This window comes from Octodon degus, unplaced genomic scaffold, assembly GCF_000260255.1.
Source record: "Octodon degus isolate 3935 unplaced genomic scaffold, OctDeg1.0 scaffold00109, whole genome shotgun sequence".
In the NCBI taxonomy this organism is placed as follows: Eukaryota; Metazoa; Chordata; class Mammalia; order Rodentia; family Octodontidae; genus Octodon; species Octodon degus.
The window spans coordinates 2,169,086-2,179,760 of NW_004524685.1; the positions used below are offsets into that span (position 1 = coordinate 2,169,086).

Below are 10,675 nucleotides of genomic sequence, written 5' to 3' on the forward strand. Positions count from 1 at the left end.
AGAGAGAAAAGAAAAAAGAAGAAAGAATGAAAGAATGGAAGAAAGAGAAAAAAAAAGAAAATGCTTCATAGTTAGAGTCAGAGGCCATGTGAAATTCTAGTTTGACCATGTGTTAGACACACAATTAAACTTCTCTGAGCCTCAGTTTGTCCAACCTTATGAACCAAATATCTGTGTTCTTCCCAAATTTATATACTGAAATCTGATGCCCAATGTGATGATACTGGGAGGTGGTGCTCCTTGCGACTGAGGCCCTCGTGAATGGAATTCATGCCTTTACAAGAAGATGGTAGAGAGCAAGCATATCCTCTTTCTGCTACTTCTTCTCTGCTAATGAAAAGTTGAGAGTTGGTAACCTGGAGAGGGCCCTTCGGAGAACCCCACAATGCTGACCTCCTTGTATTTCCAGCTTCTAGAACTGCAGGAAGCCGATTTCTGCTGTTTGCAAGCCGTCCAGTCTAAGAGCAGCATGAACTAAATAAGACACTATCTGCAGGTTGAAACAACAGAAGTTCACAGAGATGCTGTAAGAATGCGGGATGCATGAAGGACTTTGTAAACTATCTAAAAGTTATCTTTCATAATCCTTGTAAGATAATAGTAATGGCAATCGCAGTCATGGTAGTTGCCTGTCGGAGTTCCTACAATCTTGGTTGAATTCTATCCCAGAGTAAAGTGTCATGGCCTTCAAAATGACGAGTGCAGACGTGGGCTGCATTACTGTAACAACTGGGTAAGAACTGCATCCCTGTTAGGTTCACGTAGTATCAGTCTAATGTCCTGGGCTCAGTTCTGGTACCTGGGGCAAGGCTTCTATCTAAAGTAGAATGTTATATGTATGGGAGCTCAATACTATTTGTGCATTATACTAATTTTCATAAAGATATTTTTATTCATTTATTTATTTGGTACAGGGTCTCGTTATGCAGCTCAAACTCATAGTGATCCTCCTGTCTCAGCCTCCCCAGTGCTAGGATTATAGGTGTGTACCACCATGCCCAGTTTCCATGATCTGCATGGCATACAGTACCAGGGATCGAACCCAGGTCCTTGGGCTCATCAGGCAAGCACTTAGACCACTGAGCTATCTTCCCTAGCCCCATAAAGATACTGCAAAATGTCTTGTACCAAGTAACAAGGAATAAGAACATGGACATCACGAAAGGTCCCTTTTACAGTGGCAACATTCTGGATGACAATTTGTGTGGTTAGCGTAGTGAATGCAAAGCTAAGTGTGTGGTCTGTTGTTGTTGGAGAGTGGTTCTGCAGGGGCTGGGGACAGTCCCGACAGGTGCTAAGCATTATCTGCAAGCCTCACACGTGAAAGAACTTTCTGCTGCTATGAAGGAAAAGTATGGACAGGAAAAGACTGCAGGAAGTCATAATTTGGCCAAATACAGAGAAGTACTATCTATAATTATGAGTCCTCCAATACAGAAGTAAAATAGTTTCTGAGTCAGAATAGTTAAACAAATACTGGAGCAAAAGATTCTGGAGGGGATTTCTGATCTATCAGAGAACAAACTAGGTCACTGCATCCCAGACCTGCTCTGGCTTTACCTGTGTACCTTGTTTCAAATGTAGATGCATAAGGTGGAATCTAAGGGCATGAAATCCACTAAGCAGCCTACTGCATTTTAAATAATCTCTACAGATAATTCTAATACACAGGCTCACATAGGGCAAAGAATCAGGAGAGCAGGCCTGTTTAAACCTTCCCGGATGATATAAAAGATATGTATTATACTATTTAAATAAATACCATTTCCCTATCTCAGCCCTGAAGATTTAAATTCAATTGAGATGGAAAAAGACCAGAAGTTGTTATCATCCAAAAAGTGAAAAACACTGGTCTAGACAATCTCTGATATTGTTCCCAACTTCTAAGTTTCTATCTAAATGTTGGATCCAACTATAGTTGCTCATCAGTTCTGAATAAGAGTTTTGAAATACTTGAATTATCAAGACCTAAGCAAAAAATATGCCTATTGCTTGCCAGGATATTCCTCATATGGTGTCTCTAAAGAATTAAGTACATTTTTAACTAAACCAGCAATGAACATTCTGACTTTCCAATTGGCTATAGTTTACTATTTTGGCTGATTCCTGTAAACATATGTACACACGTGTAAGAAATGGCAAGTGAATCGTTTAAGCTAAAGAGTTACTCAGCATACATAGATGTTAAGGCTTTGATGAGTTAACAGTTGAATGTGATATACCCAAATCAGTATTTTATAGTTTCATTCCAACACACTCCATGCTCTGAAGATGTGTCACTAGAACTTCATTCTAGACACATTTTCTTTTCTCATCTAATATTTCACCCAAAAATAGACGTGAGAAAGAACACAAGTGCTAACCTGCTGTGGCACGCAGTGACATTCACTCGCTCTGAGCGTCTCACCTGGATCAGCAAAAGGAACTGTACTCTGCTCACTGACATGAAATCCAGATCAATAGGTTCTCTCTCTGTTCCTCAACTTTTCATAGCTTAGAGCCAAAAAATGAGATTTTCTATCCATTTTTGCAACAGTGGCTAGGCAAAGTTAAAAAAAAAATATTATTATTATTGTTAATTGTTATTATTATTATTAAGTAGCTAAAATGTGACCTTGATTTTTTGCACTTAGGGTTTTCTTACAAAGACAGTTCCTTTATGTAGAGGAATGAGGCACAGGCAGCAGCAGCAGGGCCAGATGTTTGCGGCTACCCGAGGTGGATGATGCTTTGAGCGACTGATACAGCCTGACACACTCAGCTGATGAGATATAGGTTAAAGATAAAGGTGGAGGACAGAGGAGTAGGCAGGAGCAGAGGAAGAATGCTGAGCATGGTGGCTTGACCCAGGGAGGCACGCAAGCCGTTCCTTTAGCTGAACCGTTTGTTCTAACTAGGGAAAAGCGTGTTCAGTGCTGGAATGCTTTAGCTGATAACAGCGATTTCTCTTCCAAAGAAATCAAATGAGTTTGGGGACAATCAAGTCACTTTATTCAAGAACACTCTGATGGAGCCAGAGAAATTGTTAGAGAATAAAGTTTTTGTGTTTCTTTCTCAAACTGTAACCTAGGAGAGTATACTAGGTCAAAATAAACAAATGAATCAGACATTTATTTTATAATCAAACATGTTTTACTTTAATAACCAAAACAGATGCTTTGGGTTAAGGACATATTTGATAATCAAATCTTCCTCCTAAGAGTGGGGGCGGACATATTTTAGATCTCCCGTACAGTGGCAACACTTCGGTTCTCTGGGTCCTTACATTGTGACAAAGTTGACAGGTCCTCTTTTATAGCCCCTGCCAATTCCCTCAAGAGCCCTGCTGGAAAGCTGGGCATGGCAGCACGCACCCTGTAGCCCCCAGCACTTGGGAGGCTGAGACAGGACAATCACCCTGAGTTCAAGGCCAGCCTAGGCTAGGTTGTGAGTGTAAGGGCCGCCTAAAGCGTAAAGGAGCAGGGCTGGAGAATCCACACCTCGCCAGAGGACCTGACCTTCCACTACCTCCCAGAAGGAGCACAGTCCCATGAGCAACCGGCAAGAAAGAGCACAGCCCTTCTGCTTCCTCCATGTGGTAAAAACTAGGCAAGAGCAGACAGCGGAGGGGAGCGCTTAGATTGCCCAAGCTGCGCCATTTGGCCAGTAGGAGGGAAGGGGCCTGAAGGCAGCCCCTGGCCCTCACAATTGCTCTAAGCCAGCTCTAGCCAACATTTTAGAGACCCAAAAGCCGCATATTCATCCCTAAGTGTCAACACTTCAGTCAAACCTGAATGCTGAGGTTTTTATTTAGAAAAAAAACAGCTCTCCATTAACTCGTTTTGTCCTAGAAGAAAAACAATACCATCTATCATAGGTTGGCCCTCACTACAGCTCCTGCCTCGCCAAGCGGCAGCGCCTGGCCCGGCTCTGGTGCTCTCAGACAGTCTCAAGGCAACGCTCAGAGCACTGCCTCCCTCCAGAGAAGTTCGACCAAGCTGGCCATTTGCGTTGTATTCACCCGTTCGTTCACTCCATACATTCCGTTCAATTCAGCACAGATTCATTGAGCTTTTACTGCGTACCAGATTCCCTGCAAGGGCAGCAGCACCAAGGCAGACACCTGGTCTCTGCCGTATCCGGCTACCCGCACGGAGCAACGCACCCGCGCGAAACAAAGACCCTGCGAACGAGACAAAGCTAAGACACTTGGCACGGATGAATGGATGTGGAAACAAAACTGCATCCGTTCCATTAGTTATCGCGGAGAGGGCTGTTTCTCCTACCTGGGCCTTTATGATAGTCTACATTTGTTCAGAGCTAGAGAGCTTGCAAAGTCCTTCCCATACAGGAGCTCAGCGTGTAAGAATGAGTCAGGTTTTCTTTTCTTCTTCTTCTTCTTTTTCTTTCTTCTTCTTTTTTTTGGTCTTTTTGAGACAGCGTCTTGCAATGCAGCTCAGGCTGGCCTCGAGCTCACTTTGTAGCCCAAGCTGGACTCGAACTCACAACAATCCTCCTGTCTCAGCCTCCCAGGTGCTCGGATTACAGGCATGCACCACCAACAGGGCAAGTCAGGCTTTCCTAAGCAATTTACATATAAGACAACTGAGGTTAAGAAGTAGGATTATGACACATGATGAGAGTTTATGAAATAATATTATTCAATATCTGTATACTTTTAGAGGAACTGTAAGTACTTCTACAATATAATCGCAATTATCCGGTAAGGTAAGATTTACAGAGAAAAAGATGCCAACCATCATCAGTATATTTGCCAGTGGGCAGGAAAGTGAAGTCACCTGCTTCACACACTGGGCAGGCGCTAACCTACTACTTACTACTCAGTGTCTCCTCTGGATCATTCCTCGTCACTGTGGCCTGAGACCTTCAAGCAGAGTGGAACATGGGTCGTAGCGACTTCAGCCTCAGAACACAAGTGAAAGACCCCAGGAAGTTTCCCTAACTGGGCTGCTTACTGGACAAATGACTTAGCCACTTGAATAAGTAGATAACATGTTTGGAGATTAATAAGCATGTCTTTTAGGAAGTAGAGCTTTCTTAAAAAGTGCGGGATCTGGGGAGTTATTTCTTTACAGGCACCCATCGAAAAATTGCGCTGCCCTCGCAGCATGTGCCAAGATTTGATGCGGCCTTATGGGCTAGAAAACCAGCACACGCACATTGAAATGGGTCGGAGCTCCTCGGATGAAAGACATCTCTATAAGACATGTGGATGTGCATTTGATAATCTTTGACATATGTTTAATATTTAGATTTCCAAGATTACTCGAGTTAATATCCGCTGCACATCCTACTCCTCTGCCTTTGGTGCACCCTGGGAGATGTGGGTTTGGACACATTTCAAGCCAGATTTGTTCCTGTTGCTTTATGGCTGCTAACCACGGGGTCACTAAAATGGGAAAATCAGCTGCTCTTTCCTCTACTGAACTCTGAATTTGAAACTTACATTTAAAGAAAAAAAAAAAAAAGCAGAAGAAAGAAACATGCAAATGAAAAATGAGCACAGTAAAAATAAATGTGTGGTTCTGGGCCCCATTTAATTTTTCTTAAATGACAGTGTTGTTAATGCTATGAAATATTTTCTCTGATAAATGTGAGTTAGCTAATTTGCATGAATGGCTAGTCTGTCATTATTTTAGTCTGTTGAGTTATGGGTTTTTAAAAATGGGTTCTTTTCTGTGTAGCTTTTAATATATTGTTATTGTATGTGATCACCAAGCTTTTTTAAGCACTTTGAAAACATGAGTTCTCTATAAGATAAGTAGAAATTAATTTTGAAGAAGTAATTTATTTAATAATGAAGTTCTTCAAATAAATTTATTTACAATGAAAACCCATTTACGTGTTATTCAGTATTCCTTCTTAGGCAAGAAGAAAAAGGAAAAAGAGAACTGCTTTGTGCCAAAGTCTCTCTTTTTTTCTTCATTTTATTTATTTGGTACAGGGTCTCACTATGCAGCTCAGACTTGCAGGGATCCTCCTGTGTTCAACCTCCCCAGAGCTAGGATTACAGGCATATGCTACCACGCCCGGACTTGTGCCAAAGTTTCAATCATTGCAAACTGGAAATCTGAAACTAACCCCTCCAGGGTTCCCTCCATATGTAGCTTTCATAATTTCCAAGTGATTGAAAAAAAATAAAAGATGTTCTAGAAATTTCCCTTGTGCACCCACACCACACCCTGCTGAGGAGCTGAGGAAAGGTCACTCATTCTGAACCTGGAATCCTGTTACATTGGTGCAAGTTAAATCATTACTGTAAGGGGTTTTGGTGCTTCTCTTAGAGCCACTAGAAAGGAAATTCATTTGCCAGAGGAGAAATTCTGACCAGGGCATCATTCCCATCTTCTAACTGGCTTTAAACTCAGTGGCCCCTGAACCCTTAAGGTATATGTCTAGACCTCAGAATTGCCTAACTACCAGTCAACAACAGCATCTCTCCGTAGCATACACCTGTGGCTACAGGAGCATGGCAGAAGCTGTAAGGCCTGAGGAGATTACTTCAGAGTCATAAGCTCTGGAAAGCAATATTCTATGACTCCGGAAGTGCCACCTCAGCAATTATCACTGCACAAAGCGCTAATGACTAAAGGTTCACTGGCTGCCTCATACATGACAGGATACTAAGATGAAAGGATGCTGCTCCTTATGGAAATCCACCAGGCACAGCAAAATGGAAGGAGGTTAATACAGGTCATTGGCATGGTCTGAGATTTGCTTCAGCTGAAAGTGGGGAAGCCTTCACTGTGAGGTGTAGAAACCTGAGTTCAAATCCTCCCTGACTACCTGCCTACCTTCTTAGTTCTTTCTTAGTATACAGTGAGTTTCATTTTATTGTTATTAATGTATTTAAAAAATATGGTAAATAAGATCCCCAGTACAGCAGGACTATTATGAAAATAGAAGCATTCATAAATCCAAGCAAAATAGGTGGCATTTAAGTAGCTGCTGGTTCTCCTAATATTGTATCATTATCACTAGAATGATTTCCATTAGAATTTGAATGATTAATGAGAGCAGGGATTGTTTCTATTCAATTTGCAGGCTTTTCCCCAGCACTCAGAATACACCTGGATATAGTCTACATGGTCCCCTTCCAGTAGCCCTGACAGTCCTCCAAATCCTATTCAGTGTTTGCATGTTTAAATGTAGGGCTGCTGCTTCAAACCGAATTCAGAACTAAACCAAAGAATCCTGTGGAAGCTGTGAATAATTTGGTTACACAGCCAGTTCAGAGGAGAAGTGGATCAAGAACGAGCCCTAGAATCACTGGATCAGAGATTCAATCTCCCTCTGATTTTATGGCTCTGTGACTTAATGCAACAACTAAATTTTTCTGAGCTGCCACCTATTTATCTGTGAAATAAAAAATAAAGACAATAAATGGCTTATCTTGCTTCAATAATATTTGAGGACCAGGTAGGATGAAATGGGCAGATCTGACATCGGACAATGTTTACTATTCTACAAATGTTACTTGTAATAAATAATATTTGCCATCATCCACTAGTGCATTTGGATGTCTTACTGGTCTCTAGACAAAAGTAACTCAGTAAACATAAACGAGGGGGCTGCAAACTGTAGCCTAAGGGCTTAACCTATGAATTAAAAATGTGCTTTTTACTTTTAGATGATTGAAAGCAATCCAAACAAAAATATTTAATGACACAGCTTCAAGGCACACCTAAAATATTTACTATATTTACCTTTACAGAAGGCATTTGCCAGCCCCCAATGCAGGTTTTGTTAATGATATTTTTAGTTGCCTTTAGGAGTAAGCCTTGAAGCTCATGAAGTACACACTGTCAGCAGCATTCCGGGCTGGCAAGACTCCACCTTAAAAACAAGCCCTAAGTCTGCCTCACTGGCCTTAGGAAGTCCTGGTGGACCCAACCCAGCCCTGTCTGCTTTCCTCTCTGGAACTCACAGCAGTATGTAAAGTCTATGCAGCTAAGGGAAATGTCTCTTGAGTCCACATCTTCATTCCAAGCACCTTCTTCCTAGCAGGTATTTCTTAAGTATCTATTGACTGAATGAACGATGACCTCAATTATTCATTCTTCTACTCTTTCAAGGGCCAGATTAAACTATCTTCTAGGAAATCTTTAGGAACCACTCCAAGCCAAAGAACTCTGAGTCCTGGAGTCTTACACCTTCCTTAGGTCAAGAGAGTCCAGGTATATAACACAGGACCATTAGGTACTCTTGGAATCTTGCATCAGCTTCTGTTAACAGTTGCCCAGCTGACATGTCCCTTGTGTCTTTAAACATGGGTTCATCCAACCAGGTGAGAAGCTACCTGATTGTTAGATCCAGCTTGGCTCCCACCCAGGCTTTCTTCTCAAAATACAGCACAAAACCCTCTCTCCACCTTGAGCCAAATGTATGAAGCCACTCTAACCCTAAATTTAGAGACTCCTTCAGTTCTGGCTTGCTCTAGCTCTGCCCTCTGAATTCTGGCTTGCTACCTTGAGCCCAACATTTTATCTAGCCCCGGTCTTGGGGTATCAGATTTCAACTTAGTACTTGTGTTTCTGGGCCCCAGTCATGGTCACTGGAGTTCAGACTTTGCTCTTGCCTGGTCCCATGCCATGGGGTAGACTCTCCTCACCTCCCCAGCCTGGTCCCAAGGGTTGTACGTTTGCTTTCATGTGCTTTTGATTCTGAAATCTCTTGTCTGCCTGACCTTCCAGGAATGGGCTCTCAGCTCCCACCCCTGGGGCACTCTGGACACCCACTACCTCCTCTTGGGCCATACATACAATAATCTGTAGAACTCTAACCTCTAAGATATCAAGTTTTATCCACGTCCCCTAAGCCACCATACCAAGTTGGGCCAACATCTGCGATATGGAGGAGTACACGATTCATAGGTCATTGTCAATGACCTGCATGCTTAAGCATGCTTGCATGGCTCTGAACCCTTGCACACTTACCAGAGAGGTTGAACAAAAGTCACTGGCTAATGCAGTGTAGAAATAAGATGAAAGCGAGCCACTCTCAGGATTCCATGGGTAGTTTTCCTCTGTTTCTAGGTCTCACCTCACTAGACCTGGAATTTTTATTTTTTTTTTTTTATTTTTTGCCAGAGTTTGAGTTTTATTGTGACACTGCTCAAGCCTTGACATCGAACTTGCGCAGAAGAGTATAGCTGCTCCTTCCGCTGTGGCTTCTTAATCGTCAGCTTCTCCTCAAGCTTATTGAGCCAGCGGCACCTGGCTCGCGTCTTCTTGGGCCGCGGGTCCAGGGGCTTGTACTTCTTGCCTTGTAATATTTTCTGAGATTTTCTTTCTGGGTCTGGTTGATGACAGTGAGAACACGGGCAATGGATTTGCGGACAACTCGGATCTTGGAGAGTTTGGACATCGCACTGCCAGTCACTTTAGTGACCCGCAGCTGTGACAGCTCCACCTTCAGGTTGTCTAGCTGTTTCAACAACTCTTCTTTCTTCTTGCCTCGAAGATCCCAAGCCTTAATCTTGGCAATAGTTGCAAAAGAAGCCACCACCACTGCCTGCTCCAAGAGAAAGAGCGACCTGGAATCTTCTCATAACAAATACTTTATAATTCCCCCAGTAGGGTCCAGAACATATATGTCATAATATACTGCCCATATACATATTGTTAAAACATTGATATAACATTCTACATATATAAAAAAAAACACTCTACATATATATTAAGAAGAAAAAAGGGAAATTAACTCACAATAAAATGTATTTAAGTAGGTACATTTGGGTCATGAAGTGGTCAAATGCTTGCATCCATATGTAGAATCACAACCTGAAGTAGCACCGTCGTATCAGAGCTATATTGCTCCAGGTGATGAGATTTGCTCCAGTGTTCAATTCTTTGCAAAATTCTGAGACGGAAAAAAATATAGTCTTCCCTCTGATTTACATGGTAGTTGCAAATACATGGAAAATTTAGTATGCATTAAAATTGGGCAGCAAAATATGTAAGCTGGAGTTAGATTTTAGACTTATATCATCATAAATAGGCTCGCCTCCACACAAGCCTGGCATGATACTAAAATGTCATGTGCTAGTGGCAAAGCATGCTGGGAAGCTCAGCACTCTTGGAAGCCTAGGCAGTAGGACCACAAGGCTGAGGCCAGACTGGACAACTTGGCTACCTAGTGAGACCATTTCTCCAAAAAAAAAAAAAAAAAAAAAAAAAAAGCCATGTGGTATGCTGCATGATCTTCTTTGCATGGGACTGTCTTGCATCTAGAAGAATTTGTTTAGCATCTCTGACTCTCACCCTCTGTGGGGACATCAGGAAAAACATGCTAGGAATTTACACAGAACTCTGGAGGAGCAAGTACACTCACCATGGAGAAACTGGTCTTGCCTACTGACTCAACTATGTCTGGCAGCGAGTCTGTTTTGACCTTGAGACCTCCTGAGGATAGCGATGAGCTGAGTTATTGTCTTCCTGGTGTAGGCTCACCCTACATCCAGCGGCCAAGGTGGACTAAGGTCATGCCTCTGCACTGGCCAGTCTCAGCCTGGAACGCACGGAGGATGCGAAAGAGGGCTATAGTGCAGTAGAAACACCAAGGGTTCCCTCTAGCCAATTAATTAGCTTACAAGCAAAGCCATCAGCATTTTCGTACTGCAGTTATTCTCTGCTCACTTTGCTTTAAAAAAAAAAAAAAAAAAAAAAAAAAAATT

General features: G+C 42.3%; 1 pseudogene; it reads right to left on the bottom strand.

Annotated features, from left to right (window-relative positions):
- Nucleotides 1-10,609, bottom strand: part of LOC101575485 — a 20,136-nt pseudogene extending 9,527 nt beyond the window's left edge.
- Nucleotides 10,610-10,675: the final 66 nt, after the last annotated feature.